This window comes from Protopterus annectens, chromosome 10.part0 (genome assembly GCF_019279795.1).
Source record: "Protopterus annectens isolate FY-2018-M chromosome 10.part0, PAN1.0, whole genome shotgun sequence".
NCBI lineage: Eukaryota > Metazoa > Chordata > Ceratodontiformes > Protopteridae > Protopterus > Protopterus annectens.
Window position 1 is genome coordinate 856454779 of NC_056744.1, and position 25406 is coordinate 856480184.

Below are 25406 nucleotides of genomic sequence, written 5' to 3' on the forward strand. Positions count from 1 at the left end.
AAATATTCATAAAACCACTCCAAGCCCTCATGGTGTGGAATGACTGAGAATAAATCTTTAATGTCGATGGTCACCATAATGAGACCATCATCATACATCTCAGGTTTTATTTTGGTGAGAAAATCCCTGGAGTCCCTGATAATAGTGCCTCTTCCATCAAGTACTCGTTTCACCTTGCTGGCAACAAATTTTGCTAGGGCAAATGTCTTGGAGGCCTTGTCATCTACTATTGGATGCAGGGGTGAGTTGCTGATTGACTTATGAATCTTCGGGATCCCAAAAATAGTTGGGATCCTTGTTTCCTTGGTGTCTAAAAAATCGTGTTCACTTAGTTCCAACGGATCATTCAATAGTAATTCATACAGGGTGAGATCAATGTTCCTGTAAGCAATGTTCATCTCATTACATGAGACTTTAGTGTAAGTATCACTAAACAACAATTCAAACATTTTACTATTGTATTCAGAAACATCCATCACAACCAACGCACCACCCTAATCCGGTTTCATAATACGAACATCCTTCTTACCCAATATGTCACTGATCATTTTTTTCTCCCTATTGTCCAAATTAGAGGCTTCAGTAATACCTTTAAACCTCAGTTCCCTGATTTCATTCTCACAAAGAGTTTCAAATTGGTGGACCAATGGATGGGAAGGAGGAATGAAGGTACTAGGTCTAGTCAAATGGCAATTCGGTACGGGTAGGTTTTCATTGTCTGAAAAATGAAGGATCAGATTCAATTTCCTTGTAAACAATCATCAGCTGTACAATAGTTTCAACCAGGATGGCACTTTTTGCTGGTACAAAATTCAACCCTTTAGAAAAAAGTTTGTCCCACTCCCCATCAATCACCAGGTGACTAAGATTGTAAATACTGAAATCACCTTGCACATTTTTAATAATTTTACATGCATTGAAATCATGTTCATGACACATCAAAATATTACTCATCTCCAATGTTGGGTTTGAGCACCCCCCACCACCTCCGCTGTTGGCCCTGGTGCTGTCCCTGGCCATACCTCCAACTCATTTGATTCCCATCCCTCTGGTTCACCAATCTTTCCAATCTCCTCAGGGGAGGGGCACTAAAGGGGCTCCAGATTCCATGTCATCACTATCCAAGTCAACATTTACATCCTGTTGAGCTTGCCCATTAAATAAACTAGTTTGCTGACCTAGTGGAGGTTCAGGGTAGGCCCAACCACCATCATAATCATGTTTGTCTCTAACTAGTTTCTTTTCTTTTCATATTCTAATGTCACCAAGATCTTTGTCAACCACAGAAGACACTTTGTAAAATTCATGCTTTTTATGCTCAAATAAAAGGTCATTTTTTATGCTAGTGTCAAGTTTGTTAATTTCAGTCAATAAATGAGCCATTTTCCTATTGTTGTCAACAGTGAGCAATTGCACCAACTCACAGCCTTGCCTGTTGAACAGTTTGATTAAATCATGAAGTAACTGTGAGTCTTTAACCAGTCCAGTTGGATATCTCCACATACGGTGGCCCTTAGGGACCTGCTCATGTTTCAGACATTCATTTAAATAACTGTTTTCCATTTTCTACATTTCTTGTCTTCTCATCTGATCCTGTTTCCCATTACAGGGTGTGAAATGTTCATGTAGGCACCTTAAGCTCTAGCTCAAGCCCCCGATGGAGAATGCTCAGCAGATTGCTCAGGTAATTTTCTTGTAAGTAGAACACCTCAGGTGTTGACCTGTGTGCAGTCTGGGAGGATTCACTTCTGTCAAAATACTGATCCTTTTAGTAAAACTGGTGTGTGTACAGACACTTTGTTAGTTATGAGAGACTGCTCAGTTATGTCTCTGCCCATTTTCAGTGGTCCCTAATTTTTGTTGCAATTCTTCAAATAATTTGTTCTCATTATCATGACATAGGTCAGATAAGATTGTTTCTAAACCTTCCAAATCTTGACCTCCTCGGAGACTTTTTAGACTGCTAAGGACTCTAGAAATTTGAAAAGATTCCTGCCTCCCCTTAATGGCTTGTCTATGGCCAGATGTTTATTTGTGTAGAGTCTAGAATTCACTTCTTGACACAGTCTTTGATAGTCATGAGAGAATGTTAATTTATGTCTATAACCATTTCCAGTGGTCCTAAGCTTTTATTTCAGTTCTGCACAGTATTCTTTTTCATCATGATAACATAGCCCAGATAAGCTTGTTTCTAACCCTTTCAAATCTTGACTTCCTCAAAAACTATTCCTTTCCGACCACTAGGGACTCCAGAATTTTGAAAAGATCACTGACTCCTCTTGAAGGCTTGTCTGTTTCTTTAGTATCTCTTTACCTGTATAACCTTCTGGAAAAAATTCTGGAAGCCTTGGAAGTTGCCAAGAAGATTTTTACTAGATCCCTTTTTAAAGCCAACATAAAATATGCTCCATTTGAGCCAAGAGATAGATCTTTTCTACTCATTCTGCCAGTCTCCAAGTTTGGTTGTTTTACTTTGTTCATCTTCTTAATCTGGGCTTCAGTTGTTAAACCAATAAGGCACTTGTTTTACCTTTTCAACTTTCTGTACTTTCTTGGCTTGCAAAGATTGTGCCCCAGCACAGATTGGTGAAGTAATCTCTGAAACCGATTCTTCATTGTAAGTCTTCTGTGTGAAATCTGTTTCTTCTATAGAATATGAACTTCATGACCTACAAAATAGTACAACTGTTCTTTGTACAAGTAGTTCACTGGATCAGAAGCTGACGTCCTTAAAGACATTCACTTTGGTAACTATCACACCAGATCAGTGATTTTTTAGATCTGCAGGCTGTTAGCCAGAAAGAGCCATATTTTGATCTGATGTTGTTTATTCTGTCCATAGCTCAATGGATCAGTCTGTGGATCATTCCTTGGATCTGACTTCAGCCGTTCTAGACTTTGAATCCAAAGGTGACATTCTCCCATTACCCATTATTACCCATAATCCTCTTCTATCCCTGAAGCTACCTCAGATCTTATTTGCTGCTCATTCAAATGTGGTCTTTATTGCTCACGCTTAACTGAACTAAGTATTGATTTTTTGTCGATTTATTTGGATATACCTTTGAGTTTTTTTGACTCTGTAGTCTGTTCTTTTTCACCCTTCCACAGCCTCTTCATTTCACTCAGTTTGGCCTACCAGAAGCCTTTTTGAACTGGATTTGGGTAGGATGATGAGGAAGTTCCTCATACACTAAATTCAGTTGGGGGGGGGGGGTTCCTGGCTCATGCCTGTGAGCTTAGGCCCTTCCCCTCATCATATTATTACTCCTATCCTAATCCATCTTCAGGCTTCTGGGACTGTAGATTTGAGTGCTACCCAGGCCTTGTCCACACCAGATCCAAATACCTGGATCTCTTCTACTCTGATGACTTCTGGGATATGAAACAGTTCTGAGGAGACTGGATCCAGAAGGTCTCAGGGCAAAAGCATCAGTGCCAGATCTGGGGCAGGGTCAACTTCAGTTTTCAGAACCATCTCATCTCCTTGGAGTCCCCGGCTCCACTGCTGGCTTTTGGTCTTGGTTGAGTCAGATTCTGGAGTCTGCCTGGAGTGGCTGCTTTGGCTCTGTCAGGGATGAATTTGGGTTCCCCCTTGGCTTCCAGTCTGAGGAGTGAATTTCTCTTCCTCATTTGTCTCAGTTCATCCCCCACCAATTCCCCTTCAGTCCTGATTCTACTCATCCTGACCTGTTGGGACAGCTAGACCCATCATGGCTCAAGATAGTCCATCTTCAACACTACCACTCCTCTTCTAAGTCCTCACCGGAACACCCCACCACAGAGACGCCTTGGAAGCATAAGTGCAGGGGGAGGCACATTTACTCCCCTCAGGACTCATTAACCAAAGAATCTAACCTCAGTGAAAGGGAGAGGTCCCCCAGATCCCCCCTTGGGGATATCTCATGTGGTGAGATCCTTGAAGTTTTAAGACAGAAAGCCAGGTGGTCCTCCAAATACTCCCTCCAAGGAGGAGTCATTGGTTCTTGAGGCTTTTGGTCTGGCTGAGCTACTTCTTGGGTGGTACCCCCTGCTGATGAGATTGTTGACCTTATTTCAAAGTGGCATAGAAGGAACTGAATGTGCCTGAACCAATTCTACACTAACAAGGTAAATTCTTATTGTCACCCAAAGACTATCCACACTGGAGCAGGTGTCCCACCATCAATTCAGTGGTGGTGGTGGTGGTGGACACCAAAAGGAGCTTGCCAAAGAAAAGATTTTTTTCTGCCACCCTAACAGAGAGTCCAGGGCACTGGACAGATTTGGGAAGGAGGTATACATTTCAGCAACCTTCACACTGAGGGTGCTGAACAACCTGGCATATATGACACATTTACAGAGGGGTTTGATAAAGGAGTTTACCAAATCAGAACAAGAAAACTCTGGACTCCAAGCTGGCCACCCTCTAGTATCTTTCAAATATGTTGATGTGCATGATTTGTAATGGGATTAAGAATGGTTTGAGAGGTGCAGGCACTGGCATAACCAAAAGGAGACATGTTTGGATGGGTTTGTGTGATCTCGTAGAGCACTTCAAGACATCCTTTGTCAATGCCCCTTATGATGGCTCAACATTCTTTGAGCATAAAGTCAAAGACACATTCTCCCGACGTAAGCAAGACAGGAAAACCCTTTCTGCTGTAGGAATACAGTTCTTTGCATCCCTAAGAAGTCTTTTTCTAGGAAAAAGAAGAGAAGGAAGAAGCTGTTGTTCCAAAAGTCACAATGTTCTCTCCAAAACTTCTGTGGATAGACCACACCTAGGGCAGAGGGAAAAATTCTAATTGTGGATGTCACCAAATCAGTGCACCTGAACAGTTACCCAGCTGCTGTACTCTGGAGTCAGTCATAGGGTGGTTCTTATATCTGCACCCTCTAGTCCTGGGCATCCATCATCCAAGACACATGGGTGCAGAAAATCATAAACAGAGACTATTCATTTCCCCTTCTGTTTCACCCTCTGCCATCAAGAAATCTCCACAATGTTCTACCATCTGAAAGAAAAGCAGACGTTCTAGAAATAAAAAAGCTGCTAGACAAGAGTAGCATCCATGGGAATCTCACCTGATGAGCAGGGATCCGCAATTTACTCATGATTCCTTTTGGTGCCAAAAAAGAATGACGCCACAGGCCAATTTTGTACCTCATCCATCTCAATCAATATGACAGAGAGATGAAGTTCCAGATGGTTGTGGTACAGTCCATTCTCCTGTTATTGGGAAGGACAACTAGAAGTGCTCAAAAGACATTCAGGATGGATAGTGGCATATAAAGATGGACAGGTTCTTCAGAACCACTTTCGGGTGGGAGCCAGTCATTTTCAGTTCAGAGGACTGCCCTTTGGTGTCACCACAGGTCCCTGGGTTTTTCACCAAGTGTATGGTGGTAGTCACAGCTCATTTTAGACTGCAAGGGTTCCAGGTTTTCTTGTATCTAGATGACTGGCTTATCTCCATCCCCACCAGGAATCTTCTCATTTGGGCCAGGGACTACTTGCTCCATCTTTGCACTTAAGTGGGTGTTACAGTGAAGTTGGACAAGTCCAAGTTTGTACTTGTTCAGGCAATAGAATTTATAGGAGCTAACCTGGATATGAGATGCCAGATATCAAGACTTCCACAGAACAGATTTGCCACCCTCCATGAACAGACATTAGCAGTCCTTTCTTGCCAGAAGCCAACAGCAAGACGGATTATTTGCCTTCTAGGTTCTATGGCTGCTTACATTATCCTAGTTCCCCTAGCCAGATTTCACATGAGACATACAAAGCTATGTCAACTGACATACAAAGCTATGTCAACTGACATACAAAGCTATGTCAAATCCAGAATTAATGGACATGCTCCACCTCAGTAAATCTAAATCCCTTAGAGCCACACGCTCGAGGGACTTGAACCTCAGCACAGAAATAAATAGAACTTGCTGGAGGGACAGGTTCATAACCCAGAGGCTCCCTTTGCTCTGGAATAGAATTCCAGTTCATGTGAGGCAGAGCACCTCACTGAATCTCTTCAAGAAGAATCTCGATAGGTGGATGGGGGATCGTAGGTTTGTCCCAGGGATTACTCCTGTGTCACTATTAGACAGAGGCACAGTAAACTAAACCTTAAAAAGGGTACAGTATACTCAAATCAAGGGGTGGCGTAAGCCATACAGAATCAGGCTAGGCTTATAATTGCCCCAGGGCAGATAGCCTAGTATGAACCTATGAGAATACTTCAGTGGAAACTTTCACTGCAATAGTCCATCGGACACCAACCAATGAACTTCCAAGTATCTATCACAAACATCTGCAGAACCCACATACACTGGTGGCTCAAATCTCCAAAAGTTTCCTGAGGTCACCCCTTTCTTCTTCCTCCTCCTTAGCACGCTGATCAGTGACACATCCCAACTTGGGGGGGAGGGTCACTTCATAGGATGGACTGTCCAAGGCATGTGGTCCCCTTTCAAGGCCAGCCTTCATATCAACAAACTGGAGATGAGGATATTCCTCCTAGTATTGCAGTCCTTTCAGGATTCCCTCCCTGTAAGGGTGATATCCATTCAGCTGGACAACATGTCAGTAGTCTGGTACATCAACAACCAGCGGGTAGCATGATCCTACCCAGTATGTCAAGAGGTGAGAGTTTGGCACTTTCTTCTGACCATGTTCTGACAGCAACGCACATCCCAGGGAAATCCATTGATGTTAAGTTGTCTATCTCGCCTTCATTCTTGCTGGTTGGGTTCAGAGCCAATCCTCAGCTCCGACTTGACCATCTTCAAAAGCTCAAGAGCTGCTTACTGGCTCGAGGCCACCCTATATCCCATGATGCCTGGCGCTAGATACCCATATCTCATTTGTCGCTTCTGCTGCAAGGTTGTTCTACTGGCTCAGGTCATATAAAACTTTATAGTTATCATTTTTCTTGTCATAAAACTGTTAGTTTTAGTGTAGAATTTGTCATTTAGATAAAACTATTGTATTGTAGCTAATCTCTTTCTGAATCCTTGTCTCTTCCCCTCAGAAACTCATTTTAATTAGAGAGTTTCCCCTCCCCCTTTCTCTTTCATTCCTTACCTCTGAAAGGTTTTCCGTTTAAGTTAGAGGATAACCTTTTCTCTCTATCTCTTTCCCTTTAAAAAAAAAAAAAAAAAAAAGAACAAAAATTCTTTTATTATCACTGCTAGCTAGTTTAGTGATAGTTAACTACAGATGTGAGAGTGTTCAATCTCGCCGTTTGTTCTTACACCTGGGTTCGGAGCCGATCCTCGGCTCCGTGTCGGCCGCTTGGCAAAGCTCTGCATCAAGAAGAAGCTCGAGACCAACCTATCTCCCACAATCCCCCTCTGCCATTACCTCAGATCTAGTTTGCCGCTGCAACGTTCGGATCATTTTTGATGAGCTCGGACCACCTCAAAGCTAAGATTGTTTTTATCTAATATTTTTTCGGATAAATTTTCTCTTCTTCCTTACTTAAAGTTGTTGTGTGTGTGTGTGTAGTGTGTCGAGGGTTTCTCGAGTACGTATATAAATTTTATATACTTATTTAAAGTTAGTTCCCTCGGGGCCTACCCCACCCTTTAACTTTATACACAGGATTTGACTTTAACTACCGGATTTGACTTTTATTACTGGATTTGACATTAATACTGGCTATTACACTGTTTAACTTTTTGGATTTGACTGTACTGTTAACATGTCTGAAAAAGCTAAATCAGGCTTCAAATGGTGCCAATGTGGACAGAAAATGTCTGTCACAGATAATCATAGTTCCTGCGTCTACTGTCTTGGCCCTCTCCATCTGCAAGAAGACTGCTCCATCTGTCATTCTTTCAGTGGAAGGGTCATGACAGATAGGCGCAGGAAACTTATGGATAGAGGCCTTTTGAAGCCTGCATTCCAAGAGGCTCAGGATGCATCGGACCAGACATCTAAATCCTCGAAGGAATCGAAGACGTCGGAACCCATGTCATCGGCTCCGAGCTCTTCATTTAAAGTTCGCTCACCGGTTCCACAGACCTCGGGGCCGAGTGTTGAACTTTTGTCAGTTACCGAGCCTCGAGTCTTGGAACCGGTGTCGGAGCTTCCTCCTCCTGTACTTTTGAGGTTGGCTCCGTCTTCGATTCCTTCGACGTGTTCTTCTAGGCCCCTCTCCGACACCGATGTAGACCGCGTGGTGCAGAAATTGATGGAGAATACGGCCTTGTCCAAACTCATCTCTGTCTCCTCCCAGTTGGTGTCGAGACTCGAAGGCCTTCCCTTATCTCCATCTGTTCCTCCTCCGAGGCCTATCCAGTCTTCGGAGCCGGGAGAGGCTGATCTGATGATTGTGGAGCCCTCGGTGCCGGAACCGTCTTTTTCTCGGTCGGCACCGTTCACCTCGACTCCGACGGACCCATTACCGGAGACACGGAGCCGAAGATCCATCCTTGGATCGGGGACCGAGAGTCGGACCGACGTTTCGGTTCCGACTCTCCCTCTCGGAGCCTCGGCTCGGATCGACTCGGCTCTGTCCTCGGGGTCGATGCCATCGGTTCCTGTCTCGGGGATTCCTCAGTTTTCTTCGGAACCGAGGGATACCTCGACTCGGGACCCGGGGGCCTTCGACCTCATGAGGAAGGTGTTGTCGACTCAGACAACCACTTCAGCAGAAACAGCTTCTCCTTCCCATAAGGGTCCGTTATCCTCCTCTGCACCCACGGATATATCTAAGCGTCGAGCACCAGTGTCTCAGCCACCCCCAGAGGGTGCCCCCTCTTCCTCGGAGGCTTCATCGGATGCCCCCCCCCCCGAAGAAGTTCCGAGGAAAAGATTGCGTAAGAGGAGACACTTGGATTCTCCACAAGAATCCTTGACATCGGACACTGACTTAGATGAGTCAGAAGGGTCCCCAAAATCACCCTCAGAGGATGTCTCCTTTTCTGACATCCTGGAGATCCTAAAACTGAGAGGTGATTGGCAAGCCCTACCCCCTTCTGAGGATGAGTCAGTCTTGCTGAAGGCATTCGGTGCTCGCCCTTCCTCCTCCTGGGTCACTCCGCCCTTCGATGAGTTGATGGAATTGATTGCTCGAAGGGCGTGGGAGACACCTGACACGGTGGAGCCAGTCCCTAGAAAGCCTAATAAATATATTACTGCCCCACAAGACAAGGCTTATCTCACAAAGGGAGTTCCAGTGGACGCTATGGTGGTGGCAGCTGCCACGAAAAAGGAGCTGTCTGAATCTTCCTCATCTGTCCATCTGCCTAACAGAGATTCTAGGACTATGGACAGGTATGGGAAGCGCATTTTTAGTTCAGCGGCTTTTTCCATGCGATCCCTGAACTATTTGACCCATTTCACACGGTTACAGAGGGATCTAATCAAAGAGTTGGGAGATACCCTCCAGGGTACTACAGATGCTGCTGTCTCGGAGAAAGTTACAGCACAACTCAATACCCTTACATCTATTGCGAACTCGTCCATGAGGCTGATCTCATACGCAGCCGAAGGATCGAGTAGGGCTGCGGCTTCAACGATTGCTCTTCATAGACAATCCTGGATGCGCTTATGTTCCTTTGCGGAAGCCTTCAAGTCTTCCTTTACTAACGCCCCATTTGATGGTGCCATTCTCTTTGGCCCAAAAGTAAAGGAGACCCTTACCCGGTGTGAGCAAGAGGGAAGGACTCTGTCTGTTGTCGGAGTCCGTTTTTCCATCCCGTCCAGACCGTACCCCAAAGGGCAACGTGGTGGAAAAATGTGGTTTCGAAAACCCCAAGGCTCTTTCCCAGGCACACAGGGTGATGCCCCCTCTAGAGGCAGAGGAGGGGGCAGAGGTGGAAGACGTCGCCCTGGCAGCAGAGGGGGTCCGCAAAACCAAGGTGACAGGGATACAGTCCCCGGGAAACCTTTCCAGCACTCCTGAGAGGAGGCCCGACTGTCCTGCTCTGGAGGCAGTCGGGGGTCGCTTAGCTTTATACCCTCAGGCCTGGCAAAGTCTTACATCAGACAATTGGGTAAAAAGCATTGTTACCAGAGGTTACAGAATTCCTTTCCTATTGCCCCCAATTCCGCAGAAAAGACTCCCAGATGTACCGCCCCATCTGCGAGGCCCTGCAGCTATAGAAATTTCAAAGCTGCTAGAAAAAAGAGTCATCCAACCAGTCCCAGCGGACCAAAGAGGATTCGGAACTTACTCAAGGTTCTTTTTAGTTCCAAAAAAGACAGGGGACTGGAGGCCAATTCTGGACATAAGCAATCTCAATACCTTCATCAAGAAAGAAAAGTTCCGGATGGTCACGCTTCAATCGATCCTTCCATTCTTACAGAAGGACAACTGGATGTGCTCAATAGATCTAAAGGACGCGTACTACCACATCAAAATGGCCAGTGCGTCCAGGGATCACTTGCGCTTCCGGCTGGGAGCCAGTCACTTTCAGTTTCGAGCCCTGCCCTTTGGTCTGACCTCAGCCCCCAGGGTTTTCACCAAATGTATGGCAGTGGTAGCGTCTCACTTGAGACGCCTGGGATTCCAGGTGTTTCCGTATCTGAACGACTGGCTCCTTTCTGCCACCACCGAGCGTCGACTGATTCAGGCCAGGGATTACACACTACAACTCTGTGTTCATCTCGGAATTTCCGTAAATTTCGAAAAATCTTTATTACAGCCATCACAGCATATCTCATTCATAGGAGCAGAATTGGATACACGTTGCTTAATCCTAAGGCTTCCTCCAGAAAGAATAGCCTCCCTACAAAACCATATATCTCTTCTCCTATTATCCAAAAAATCCCCAGCAAAACTGGTTCTGAAGGTTTTGGGTCTCATGGCAGCTCCTCTCATTGCGATACCCTTGGGAAGACTGCACATGAGAGTTCTTCAATGGCTACTGTTTGCACAATGGTCGTTCCAACAGTTACCCCTGACACACGAAATTCACATCACGAACATCTGCAAATCGCACCTGTCTTGGTGGCTTCAGACTTGCAATCTCTCCAGCGGAGGACCATTTGTGCTACCCACGCCGACAGCTACGGTGACCACGGACGCTTCCCTGATAGGGTGGGGGGGCATCTTTCAGGGACAGACAGTCCAAGGCGAATGGACCAAATTGGAGTACAATCTGCATATCAATGTTCTAGAGATGAGGGCAGTGCTTCTAGCGTTGCAACACTTTTCTCCCCTTCTTCCTCTAGGGACCATTGCAGTTCAGTCGGACAACATGTCCGTAGTCTGGTACATAAACAAACAAGGGGGAACCAAGTCTTATCAACTATGCAGAGAGGCCATGAGAATCTGGCAATGGGCAGAGTCCACGGGTCGCTTTCTGATAGCAACGCACATCCCGGGGTTATCCAACGTCATAGCGGACAGGTTGAGCAGAGCCATCCTGTTACCTCACGAGTGGTCCCTCAAACAATCAATTGCGAGAAAAATTTTTCACAAGTGGGGCCAGCCTTGCTGCGATCTGTTTGCGTCTCCAATGAACGCCAAATGCAGAAGCTATTTTGCCCTATTACCCCCTCCAGGGGAAGTCCCCAGGGACGCTCTAGTTCACGATTGGCCCCCGGGTCTCCTGTACGCCTTTCCTCCTATTCCCCTGATTGCAAAATTTCTACAGAAAGCCAACAACCTGCAAAGGACAATAATCCTCATTGCCCCATTCTGGCCTCGTCAAATTTGGTTTCCCTTTCTTCTAGCACACCGAATTTGGGAACCCTGGATCCTGGACCCGGAGCCGGATCTGCTGACCCACTCGTCAGGGGCTCCCCACCCGTCGCTACTCTCCCTCAGACTAGCAGCTTGGCTGCTCCGCTTCCCTTCTTAGCCAGGTCTGATCTTTTTTCCCCTGCAGTTCAAATTATTCTGGTGGCTTCTCATAAAGCTTCCACTACAAAGATTTACACTAGTAAATGGAAGCGTTTTGTACACTGGGCAACTACACAACAATTGGATCCCGTAATAGCCCCTCTTAACAGAGTCTTGGAGTTTTTATCCGAACTATTCCACCAAGGAGCTTCACCTGCCACTTTGAGAGTGCAATTGGCTGCCATTTCAAACTTTCATGTGGGAGAAAATGGGGCTCCTATTATGGCTCATAGACTTTGTAAGGCCTTTCTAAAAGGATCTTTCCATATTAGGCCACCAGTTAGAATTCCTACATCACCTTGGAATTTGAACCTTCTATTATCACAGCTAATGCTACCACCCTTTGAACCAGCCTCTTCCTGTTCTTTGAAGTTTTTGTCATGGAAAACCCTTTTTCTGGTAGCTATCACATCGGCCAGACGGGTATCGGAACTTCAAGCTCTTTCCGTTAAACACCCATATTTGATCTTTCACCCTGATAGAGTATCTCTTCGCACTAATCCATCCTTTCCTCCCAAAGTTTGCTCCGTTAATAATATTAATCAGTCTATTGAGCTCCCCACTTTTTTCAAGAACCATTCCAATAAGTTGGAATATATGTTATACAAGTTAGATGTTCATAGACAACTCAGGTTTTACTTGGATAGAACAAAGGATCACAGAAAAACAGACCAGCTCTTTATAGCCTTTGCAGACAGCAGAAAGGGCATGGCAGTTACAAAACGAACCCTTCCCAATGGTTTTCCGATTGTATTATTTTTGTTTATACTGCCTCTGAGCAGAATTTACCTGTCAAGCCCAAAGGGCATTCTACAAGATCAATATCTACATTCCTGGCTCATGCAGCCCGCCTACCGTTGGACACTATTTGTGTGGCTGCCACTTGGTCTAAACCACATACATTCATTACTCATTACAAAGTAGATAGGATTTCCAAGGACAGGGCAACCTTTGGTTCCACTGTGCTCAGGAATGTTCTCCCGTGAGTTCCTCAGGACCATGGAGCTAGGGACGCTACCCAGGTGTAAGAACAAACGGCGAGATTGAACACTCTCACATATAGAAGTTATGTCCTTACCATAACGTTCCATGTGGAGTGTTCATCTCGCCTTTGTTCTTACATTCCCACCCTCCCACCCTCAGGAAGAACGTCCAGTTTAGGTGTCTGGTTTGGTTCTCCCGCTTCTGCCCTTGTTCAGTTGTTGTGGCTGTGTTTCAGCTATGTTTTTGCATGAATGTGTTATATTCTCTTCCGTTGACTTCTGGTTTGCTTGCAAACTAGATCTGAGGTAATGGCAGAGGGGGATTGTGGGAGATAGGTTAGTCTCGAGCTTCTTCTCGATGCAGAGCTTTGCCAAGAGGCCGACACGGAGCCGAGGATCGGCTCCGAACCCAGGTGTAAGAACAAAGGCGAGATGAACACTCTACATGGAATGTTATGGTAAGGACATAACTTCTATTTTTGGTTGTAGTAGTGGCAGATATAACCTTGCTTGTAGTTTTGGTTGTGGTAACTGTAGTATGTATTTTTTGTGGTTAGTTACCTTAACCTTTCTGTGTGTGTGTTTTCCTTGTTCCTTGGTTTTCTTTCAGGATGTCCAAGGATCCTAAGCCATCCGGATTCAAGAAGTGTGACTCATGCTGTCAGAAGATGTCTCTGACAGATGGTCACACTTCTTGTGTTTATTGTCTGGGCGCCGTGCACCTGCAGGACTCTTGCTCGATTTGCCATGCATTCAGTCCAAGAGTCCTGCAGGAGCGCAAAAACAAGTTGATCCTGAGGGGTTTACTTAAGCCCCAAGATTCACCGGCTAAGGCTCAGCCTGTGAAATCTTCCAGGCCACCTAAACCTTCAACTCCCAGTTTGGAGCCATTGCTGGGTGAAGCTGTACCATCCATCTCGGCTCCGGCTGGAACCGATGTTCCTCCCTCCCAGTCGGCTCCGACATGTTCCTCGGAGCCATCTGAGAGTCAAAAAAGACCTAGGTCTCCTTCTCTGGAGTCGATACGTTCGGCTGCGAGATCACCTCTGCTCCAGTCAGAGCGTAGTCATCGCTCATCCCACTCTTCTCGGTCCTCAAGACTTTCAGACCATGACTTGGAAAGAGTGGTCAGTAGACTGTTAAAATCGCAGGCGTAGCTAAAATGTTGTCCAGCCCCCCTCATCAGGTGTCGGCTTCGTCCACTTCTGTAGATATTCCTCCTCCGACTCATCCTTTGAGCTCGGAGCCGGAGTTTGTTGGGGTTCAAGTCGTGGAACCGTTAGCTCCGATACCTTCTCCTTCGGTTCCATCGTCGGCTCTGATCCCTTCCATGGTACCGTCCCTGGAGGGATCTGGGCACCGGGGCTCCCTCGTCGGCTCCAAGGGGACGAGTGGCATCAGACCCTTGTCCGACCCCACTCTCCCCCTCGGGGCTTCGGCTCAGGTGAGCTCGGCTCCCACATCTGCCTCCGAGCCATCCCCCTCGGTGCGGAGAGGGATTCTGGTTTCTTTGGTTTCTTTGGAACCAGAGCCCTCTCTGCGTCCGGGTAGGGATGCCTTCGAGGTGATGAGGAGTGTACTGGCCCCCTGAGTCAGTCCCACGATCGACCCCATCGGCGCCTCCCCCTGTGGTGCCTGTGTCAGCCTCTGCCCCTCTTCCAGACCCCAAGCGTGGGGATCCAGCGCTTCAGGACACCCCTTTGGGTGTATCTCCCTCTTCTGAGGCCTCCCCTGATCATTCAGAGGAGCCACGTCATAAGAGGAAATGCAAAAGGAAGCATGTTGACTCCCCTGAGTGTGTCACATCGGATACCGACTTAGAGGATTCAGAAGGGTCCCTGAGATCCCCCTCTGAAGATGTCTCTTTCTCAGACATCCTTGAGATGCTTAGGCAGAGGGTGAACTGGACTGCCCTAAGCCCTTCCGAGGATGAGACAGTATTCCTTGACACATTTGGATCTCAACTTTCCACCTCTTGGGTGTCTCCACTGATGTCTGTGGTGGCTCGGAAGGCATGGTCAGCTCCGGACACAGTGAAACCGACCCCCAGAAGACCTGCTAAATTCATAACTGCACCTCAGGACAAACAGTTTTTGACCAAAGGTGTCCCCGTTGATGCCATGGTGGTAGCAGCGGCCACAAAGAAGGAGTCGGCAGAAACTTCTTCATCTGTCCATCCCCCTAACAAGGAGTCCAGGACGATGGACAGATATGGGAAGCGGATGTTCTCTTCAGCGACCTTTTCCATGAGGTCCCTGAATTATTTGTGCCACTTTACCCATCTTCAAAGGGATCTCCTTAAGGAGCTTGGAGATACCCTCCAAGATCCATCAGCTGAGGGAGCCCAGGCTAAGGCAGCCTCCCAGCTGGCGACTCTTAATTCAGTGGTGAACTCCTCCATGAGGCTCATTTCTTATGCAGCCGATGGTGCGAGTAGAGCCGCAGGCACAGGTGTTTCCCTAAGGAGACACGCTTGCATGCGGCTATGTAACTTTGTGGAACCTTTCAGAGCGTCTTTCACCAACACCCCCTTTGATGGTTCCTCTCTCTTTGGATCACAGGTGAAGGACACCCTTACCAGGTGTGAGCAGGAAGGCAAGACTCTCTCTGCCATGGGAGTCTGTTTTTCCACTCCTTCCAGACCATATCCCAAGGGTCAGAAGAGTGGAAAGATGTGGTTCCAGAAATCCCAGGGAGCCTTGCTGGACACACGTGGTGAGTTCCCATCCAGGGGCAGAGGAGGGAACAATAATAGATGCCGCCGTCGTGGCAGAGGGGGTCCACAAAATCAGGGCAGCAGAGAATCCTTCTCTGAGAAGCCCTTCCAGCATCCCTGAAGGGTTGCCCAGCTGCCCACCTCTGGAGGCAGTCGGGGAAGATTATCGCTGTACCCAAGAGCCTGGCAGGACATAACACAAGACAAATGGGTACAGTCTGTTATATCCGGAGGCTACAGAATTTCCTTTGTTCGTACCCCCTTAAGGTTAAACAAGTCCCTTCCAGATGTTCCACCCAATCTAAGGGACCAAGCAGTTCAAGAAGTCTCAAAACTGCTAAGAAAAAGGGCCATCCAGCAAGTCCCAGCAGACCAACAAGGATCCGGAATTTACTCAAGGTTCTTTTTGGTACCAATAAAGGCAGGGGACTGGAGACCCATTCTGGATCTCAGCAGACTGAACAGGTCTGTACAAAGAACGAAGTTTCGGATGGTCATGCTACAGTCCATTTTACCCTTTCTGGGTCAGGACAATTGGATGTGCTCTATAGATCTTCAGGATGCGTACTACCACATCAAAATGGACAAACGCTCCAGAAGATTCCTTCGCTTCCGGCTGAGAGCCAGCCATTATCAGTTCAGAGCTCTGCCCTTTGGTCTCACCACAGCCCCCAGGGTGTTCACCAAATGTATGGCAGTAGTTACCACTCACCTGAGACGGCAAGGATTCCAGGTGTTTCCATATCTCGACGACTGGCTCCTCACTGCTACCACCAGGCATCACCTTCTGCGAGCCAGAGACTGCACTATCAAGACTTGCTCCAGGCTAGGTATCACAATAAATTTTGAAAAGTCTGCATTGTCGCCCTGTCAATCTATCACCTTTATAGGCGCAAATTTAAATACAAAAGACATGTCAGCAAGCCTTCCACCAGACATGGTATTAGTGATTCGCCAACATGTGAAGGTTTTATTAGCATGCAAAAGAATTCAAGCCAGGTTTGTCCTTCAAACTCTGGGTCTCATGGCAGCAGTGATCATACTCGTTCCTCTAGCTCGCTTTCACATGAGGATTCTCTAGTAGCTTCTTTTCACCCAATGGTCCTTCCAGCAGCTTCCCATGTCTTACATGATTATGATCACAGAAGCATGCAAAAAGTACCTTGCGTTGTGAATGGTCTCCACATCAGTGTCCCACAGCAGACCATTTGTACTCCCCCCTCCAGTTGCTCTGGTGACCACGGATGCCTCCCTGATCGGGTGGGGGGGGGGCAGTATCAGGGCAGAACAGTCCAAGGCACCTGGCAACCTCACAAGTGCCATCTGCATATAAACGTCTTGGAGATGAGGGCCGTGCTCTTAGTGTTGCAAGCTCTTCAGGACTCTCTTCCTACCGGGACCATTGCAGTTCAAATGGACAATATGTCAGTAGTGTGGTACATCAACAAGCAGGGCGGAACCAGGTCCTACCCCCTATGTCGAGAAGCACTCAGACTCTGGCAGTGGGCGATCTCTTCCCAACGGTTTCTGATCACAATGCACATCCCTGGGAGGTCCATCGTCATAGCAGACAGGCTGAGCAGAGCAATTCTCATGCTTCACGAGTGGTCTCTGAATCAGGTAGTTGCGGACCAAATCTTCCACATATGGGGCCAACCTTGCTGCAACCTTTCTGCAATTCCCTTCAACAGCAAGTGCAGCAATTTCTTCTCTCTCCTTCCACTTCCCGGACATTCCCCCAGAGATGCTGTAGTCCACGATTGGCCTCAGGGACTTCTTTATGCATTCCCTCCTTTTCCCCTAATCCCGAAGCTAATACAGAAAGCTACCGTATTGGGCTGCAAAATGATCCTCATTGCTCCTTACTGGCCTCAACAAATATGGTTCCCGTTCCTGCATCGTCATCTTCTCGAGCAGCCTTGGACTCTGGACCTAATTCCAGACCTTCTGATTCATCAATCGGGCGGGCTACCTCAATCCCTATGATCTCTCCAGCTCACTGCTTGGTTGCTCCACTTCCAACTTTAGCCAGGCTTCCAGATATCTCCCCCTCTGTGCGCAAAATTATTTTGTCATCGCACAAGTCTACAAATAGAAAAACTTACGCTAGTAAGTGGAAGCGTGTTTCTTCTTGGGCAGAGGCTAAGAGTATAGACCCCTTTTCAGCCCCATGTACACCAAATTTTGGAATTTCTTGTAGAACTCTTCCATGCTGGGTCCGCTTCCGCTATAATTAGAGTTCGGTTAGCTGCAATTTCAAATTTTCACATTGGCCTGTCAGGAAATAATATCATGTCTCATAAGCTATGTAAAGCCTTTCTCAAAGGGACCACTCTGCTCAGGCCCCCAGTGAGAGATCCTCCACCACCGTGGGATCTAAATTTGATTTTATCTTCTCTAATTTTGCCCCCTTTCGAACCTGCAGCTTCTTGTTCCTTGAAGTTTTTATCTTGGAAAAACCTTTTTATGGTAGGTATTACTTCAGCCAGAAGAGTTTCGTAACTTCAGGCTCTTTGTATCCGTCCTCCGTACCTAGTGTTCCACAATGACAGGGTTGCTCACAGGACTAATCCTTCCTTCCTTCCTAAGGTCTCTTCAGAGAATAACTTGAATCAGTCCATAGACCTTCCAGTGTTTTTTCCTAACCACTCCAACAGGGCGGAATATAAATTGCATCAGTTAGATGTTCACAGGCAACTACACTTTTATTTGCATAGAACTAAGGACATTAGAAAATCAGACCAACTTTTTCTGTCTTATGCTGTGGGTAAACAAGGTCTTCCAGTCTCCAAAGTAACCTTATCCAGGCGGTTGACTTCTATCATCACATTTATATATCAACTGAGGAATAAAGAACTGCCAGTTAAACCAAAAGGTCACTCCACCAGAGCTTTAGCCACTTCAGTGGCCTTTCAGGCAAGGTTATCCCAAGCCTTCGGCCTCCTTTTTCCATCAGGCCCACTTTAAACCGATATATGTTCGCTAATAGTATAATAGTAGTAACTTACTATGCATTGATTTTTAAATGTTTACTTTGAACAATTATACATAGATTACATCTTGCCCAACACAAGGTAAATGGAATTAACTAGACAGGACATGTTCTATTTTTTAGACAGGACATGTTCTATTTTTTTCCATTCCATTTTTTCGATTTATTTTATCCCAGGATGCCTCCCTGAAGAAGGCCACGAAAGCGTTAGTCGCAAACACAGTGTTCGCAAAGCCCTCCTTTCAGTCACCTTTCTCTTTGATAAAAAAGATTTAATTTAGATCAGCTCTTAAAAAAGTTTTTTTACTTAAGAGATGAGATATAAAAGTTTTTTTTAGTTAAGAGGTGAGATTATGTTGTATCTAATGAGTTAGTACTGTTCTATTAAGCCTGATCTTGTCACACTTGTCGTAAGAGTTAAGGAAGTCTCCATAGTTTTAAACATCAAGCGTTCAAGATGGTTATGATCTTAGTCTTTACATGATGTTTTTAATTGTTATTTCACAATGTTCAATGAATCTCCAAGATTTTCACAAAGTTCTATTTTTTCAACTCTTATGGAACCACTAAGTTTTTAAAAAAATTATACAATAAAAAGTTCCCAGGATTTACCAATAGATCTCTCCCAATTGGTCAAATAAAGGCAACGCTCCTCTTCATCTCCCTTAGAGACTATTGGTTGAGTGGCTGGGACATGCCCATAATGTAATTTATAAATAATAGCTCTAACACCACTGCAGATTAACACTGAGTAGCACTAGGAGAGCAGACCTGGGAAGTGTACGAGACTGAGATGCCAAATAAAAACTCATTTTTGAAGAAGATCGCTTTGAGCATTTTGCTGTTTTTGTCACTTCCTTACTTGTTATTGAAACTTTTTATTGAATCCTTTTATTGAAACTTCACAGCTATAAGTTATTTATGAATTTCTGGTAAAAGTGAGTGCTTGTTAGGACTAAGTGTCTAGTAGAACTGAAGTACGCTCCTCCAAAAGTGTGATAGAGGATAAGGAAACAGCTTATCTAAGAACTGAGTTATATAAGAACTGAGACAAATATCTTTATCCTTGACCTTTTAGCCATTACCCAGGCTAATAGGAACCAAGAAGATTCCTCCGATTTGAATCTCAGTGGTCATAGCAGCTAACCTTATACACCTCCTGGTCACAGGAGCAGTTTCAAATGTGACAATGTGCTGTTTTTACACCTTCCTCTGACGTGGAAGGCTACACTCAAAAGGAGCCAGGTTCCTACCTAGACGTTTGTCTTTTTGTTCCACTGGTCCTATTTTACTTAGGTCACTGCCCCATGGATAATCCTGGCAAAGCAGCTATGGACCACTCTTGGTTTTAGTGCCTGACAGAGATTCCAGACCTGCAGCTTGTAGAAGCTCCACAGATCCCCAATGACAACATATCCAACTGTGAGGCTGCCAGCCCAGCTATCTATAATTTTGTAAATAATCATATGTCATTTGTGAATATTAATATGATCCATAGGCTTGTCTTACAAATGTAAGTGAACTATATGTTATGTGGATATTAAACTACTGGTGCATAAGTGTGTGTTGAACTGTATGTTTTGTACTGAGCTTCAGGAATGTAACCACAGTGTACCCTACTGGAAAAGAACAGAGTTAACTTGCAAACTCTAAGAAAATAAGTGGAAAATGTTTTACGATTCTTTTATCTCTGTTTCAGCTCAGAGCAGACACAATGTCTAGAGCTGGAGGTTTTCCTATTGTCTTGAAACAGAAATGATTACTAGGTTTCAAATGTAAAGGTGTTTAACTGTTTTACGACTTCTGAGAGATATGTACCTGTGACACAGAGGTGCTAAATTCAAAGTTTTTGTTAGCCTGAGAACTGAAGGCAGGTGAGAAAGAGTGATGTCATCCCAGCTAACCCAGCAGTAATGTGTATTATTAATTTAAGAACTATCTCGGAGAGTGAGTCTATGCATTTGTATTTGCCTTTGGATCTGACAACATCCACTCATCATCAGCACTACATTTGGCTTGCTCTGTAAGTAAGTTATATAGGTATAGTATTTCTCTTAGATATACATAGGAATATAGTAAGATTAGTTTAGACATTTTCTGTATTTATTTGAGACTATCCTGCAATGTTGTTTTAAAATATTTCCTGTGATTCTGAACTCTGTAGTCGCTGTGCTGAGTTATTGAATATTGTCTTATTCTTTTATTATTTATTATTAGATATATTTAAACCTTTTAATTGTGGCTGGTTTGTTTAGAGATATTTAAGCTCTGAGAGTACTTGCATATGTATTTGGTGACACTCTATACGCTACTCCAATAGCCTTGCTGTTGGTCACACTTACCATTTGGATAATAGTAACATTACACAGTAAGATTGGTCACCCTTTGTAGGGGCCTTATAGTAGCTGATAAAGAGCTGGTTGGTGGCAGTGATAACTACCTTTTAGTCTGGGCAGAAGGGAACATAGCTAGTAAACCTGTGCTAGCCTTTCCCAGGAGTGTGTGTGTGTGTGTGTGTGTGTGTGTGTGTGTGTGTGTGTGTGTGTGTGTGTGTGTGTGTGTGTGTTTGTATAAAAATCAAATCTCAAACTGTGTGTGTCAGCTACTTGGGCAAGGACACGAAGCACTGGTTGGACAGAAAGGGTGCTGGAGGTTTGGCTTGACTGCTCAGCTGAAATCTTAACCCTATAGCTGTGCCAGTGGGGAGTGTTATTGGGGATCTGGAGAAATAGGGAGAAACCAGCCTCAGACTGACTGTGATCTCTGTGTGCTCTTAAGGGAAATTGTACTTTACTGTGTGTGCACTTGTCATCCTCTCAATGTGCATGCCCCTCACTGGTGCTACTGGTGAAGATTGAGGCTCCTTGATTACTGGGCCAGTGCAGGGACGTCACAGCAACATGCAAAACGGAGACCATTACAACAGACTGGAAGAATCTCTCAAAGACTTTGTATGCCTCAAGTGGGAACTCATTTACTTAACTCAATGTAGGTCTAGGAACCTAGTTCCCAAAGGTCTGAGGCAACAAAAAAGACCTCTCATTAGGAACACAGATGAGCAGCTACTAATACAATGGGACAACACCCTCAAGGAAGCAACTTACAGGCTTATGGATCTCCTCTTGGAACACGACACAGTACAACAAGAAAAGACCACAAATGACATCAAGATCTATGAGAACTTATGCCTCAACTCCTAAGGAAAGGATGAGGTATTCAAGATCATTCAAGAAAGAGTCACCAGATTTGAAGAGAAGAGCCAAGAAAGAAAAATTAAGAATCTAAAAAGAGATATGGCAATAGTCAAGGGGTGGACCCTACTACACCCAAGAGAAACATGACCCACCAACCAGCAACAACAGGATTTTGAGTTGGGCTGAGCCCCACTGGAACCAGACCTGAGACCCCACGAGAACAGTCAGACCCCCCCCCCATAATGGTCCCACCTGCAAACAACTCCCCATCCAGCAAAAAAGAAACTACAAGAAAGATGACAGAGACAAGAACAACACTGCTACAACAGGGGATCCACACTCAAGAGCAATGGCACCCACTAATACTGACTTCACTGATGATTCAACATGAAAAGAGGGACAGAACCTGGAGGGACAAGAGAGACCTGGTGCACCTTTGGCAACCACCAGAGACCAAAGGACAGAGAAAAAGAAACAAGCCTCCAGAGATATGGAACCATTCAGTGAAGCCTCTAACCAAAGCTGAGAGGAGAGTGCTGCTGAGAGGCCTCGCCATTGTTCCCACCAAAAGGGCAAATCTAACACAAACAATTATAGACTTGAGGCTTTTCACCAGGAAGCCCCAGCTTAAACTGTTCATCTGATGCTGTTAATCTTCATTCATTCCTTATTGATAGGTGCCGGTTCCATTGATTCTGTCCTCAGAACCGAGTTGGCCTTATAACAAGCTCGTGCCAGAGCCAAAAAACTCTCGAGCTAAGCTTTACCCATAGTGCCCCTCTCCCTGTTGCCTCAGATCTCGTTTGCCACATAGATATCAAGATGTGCAACCAGTTCTCAGCTAAGTACTATAAAATGTATCATTCCTAAAACTTTTTTCCAGTTTTTCTCTTTATTACTGCTGTAATTTCCTTCTCTCATTAGTCACTAAACTTTTACCCCCTATTGAGTGCTTTTTCTTGCTTTGCTTACCAATTTGGTAATCTCAGTACCATCGTTGGTACAGGCCTTCCCTCTCTCTACCTTCTTTCCCCTTACCTCTTGAGGTAGTCTAAATACCATTGTTGGTATTCTTTCCTTTCTTCTCTTAAAAAAAAGGGCTCTTTTATTTTTTCCTAATCTATTGATATATAGAATCTGTACTTTGTGTTTTTTCTGGTAATAGTAAATATTTGCTGTAAGTTGTTCCCGCCATATCTGAAAAGAAAGGGACAACAGGTTTCAAACAATGCGACCAATGTGGTCACAAAATGCCTAATTCAGACACTCATCCATCTTGTGTCTACTGCCTGGGTGTTCTGCACCTCTCTACCCAACCACCATGTGAAATTTGTAAAGGGTTCAGTTCTTGTACCCTAAATGAGAGGAAGAATAAGCTGATACTAAAAGGCCTTTTAAAAACTCCTTTTTCAGAGGCTATTTTTGAGTCAGAGGGTGCAACCCCTCCAAAGAAAGAACATAAAAGAAGTCACTCCATTCCTTCTTTGCCTCATACTAGTGATAAAAAGTCTTCCGAACCAAAACCAAACATACCTAAATTGGCACCAATGACTTCAGCACCGGGGCCTCAACTGCCCTCCACGGTGCTGTCCTCAGTTCCAAGACCTCGATTATCCACTTCAGCACCGTCTCCAATGACACTGCTTCTGGCACCAGCCACGGTACTGATAATGTCCACCGTACCAACCATGTCTTTATCTACTGTTTCAGTCCCATCCTATTCGGCACCAACAATAGTACACCCAACACTGGTCACTTCACCCCTCCCTATACATCTTACTGGTCCTGAGACCATGTTGCCAATTGGAGAAACTATTCCTTAGACCCAGTACTCCCCTATGGCAGATCCATTCTCTGGGAAACAATATAGACCATTCTTGGAATGCCCGATTCTCCGATATCAACCCGCTCCTCCAGAAGCCTCTCAGAATTGAACGTGGTGTGACTTGTGGATCAGCTAATGACCACCAAAGGGATTTCAGTACTTTCCAGAACTCCCCTCCCAACCAGAGTTGGGAGTTTTTCTCCATGGATTCCTGCATATTCTCCTCCTTTGACCTCCTTGCAGGTATCGGAGTACTCAACACTGACGCCTATTTTGCTTCCCACTTCTTCGGTTCCACTGGTGGATGTTACCATGGTTCCGGAGCTGACCCTTTGGCCATCAGCTCATTTGGAGCCATGCCATCCTCACGATTGTGACTAGGCTGGTGACACCATGACCCCTAGTATGATGCCGATTTTTGTCTATGGTGCCGTCTACTATGGTTCCGGGAGTATTGGCAGCACCAAGTCCCCTTGGGGCTTCTTCCTTGTGAGTGGGTTGGTCATAGTGAGGTGTGACCCCAGTTCTAAGGTTGTCCTTCTCAGTTCCAGGCTCCCATCCCTCTTCAGGCGGGCCAGCTTTCCAAGTGACGGAGAGGTCCCTTGCCTCTGTAGGCAAACCATCAGTGTCGGAGTACCATATATATCCTCCCTCTGAACCACAGCTGACACAGTCCACCACATTGGAACATTGAGCACAAGAGCCTCAAGATACCCTATTGCAGGGTACACTCTCTTCGGAGTCCTCTCTAGAAGCCCCCACTGAAGATGTACCATGTAAGAGATCATGCAAGAGGAAGCACGTGGACCCCCCCTGAAGAATCGCTCACCAAAGATACAGATGACAATGAAGGGGGTGGGTCCCCACAGTCGCCCACTGATGATGTCTCCTTTGGAGACATACTGGAAATCTTAAAAGTGCAGGGAAGCTGGAAGCCCACCAACCCTCCTCTGAGGAGTCCGCATTCTTGCAGGCTTTTCATGCTTGACCCTCTACTTCTTGGGTGACCCGCCTGCAGACAAACTAGTCCAACTTGTGCAGCATGCATGGAAGAGTCCTGATACAATTAAACCAATCCCCCGGACACCAGACAAAATTCTGTCCCTGCCGGAAGAAAGTCCACACTGGTCCAAATGCCTACCAGTAGACGCTATTGTGGTGACAGTGGCCACTAAGAAAGAGGTCACCAGGGGGAAACCATACTGTCCACCCCCCCAAACAGGGAGTCTGAAGCGATGGACAAGTTAGGGAAGTGAGTGTTTGCCTCATTGACTTTTGCCATTCATTCCTTTAATTACTTGGCACACTTAACCAGGCTCCAGAGAGACCTAATCGCGGAACTCTCCAGAAACTTAGTAGGAGCAGTTTATGATGAGATACATGACAAATTTGCCTCGCAACTTGCAATGGTGGAATCTATATCCAACTCAGCCATGAGGTTAATCTCTTACACTACCGAAGGGGTGGCTAGAGCTGTGGGTTCAGGCGTTGTCATGAAACGTCATGCCTGGATGCGCCTCTGTGACTTTGCGGACCCTTTTTAGTCTTCCTTTCTTAATGCTCCAGTAGAAGCTTCTTCCATCTTTGGCCCGAAAGAGAAATACACATTAGCCAGGGGTAAAAAGGACAGCAAGGCCCTGTCTGCCGTGGGCGTATGTTTTTCCACCCCCCCCCAATGATCCTACTCTAGGAATCAGAGGAGTGGAATGATGTGGCACAAGAAATCCCAGGATCCTTTCCGTGACACACTTGTCGAGTTTACCCCCAGGGCAGTGGGGGTAACTCATTGAAAAGATGCCCCTACAGAGAGAGAGGGGTCCACATAACCAAGAGTCAAGAGATTCTTTCTCTGGACAGCC

At 45.7% G+C, this 25406-nt stretch overlaps 1 protein-coding gene across 1 annotated transcript in view; it reads left to right on the forward strand.

Annotated features, from left to right (window-relative positions):
• LOC122814215 (probable ATP-dependent DNA helicase HFM1) overlaps window positions 1-25406 on the forward strand; it is an 880891-nt gene that overhangs the window by 80676 nt on the left and 774809 nt on the right. The gene's annotated exons all lie outside the window — the stretch shown is intronic.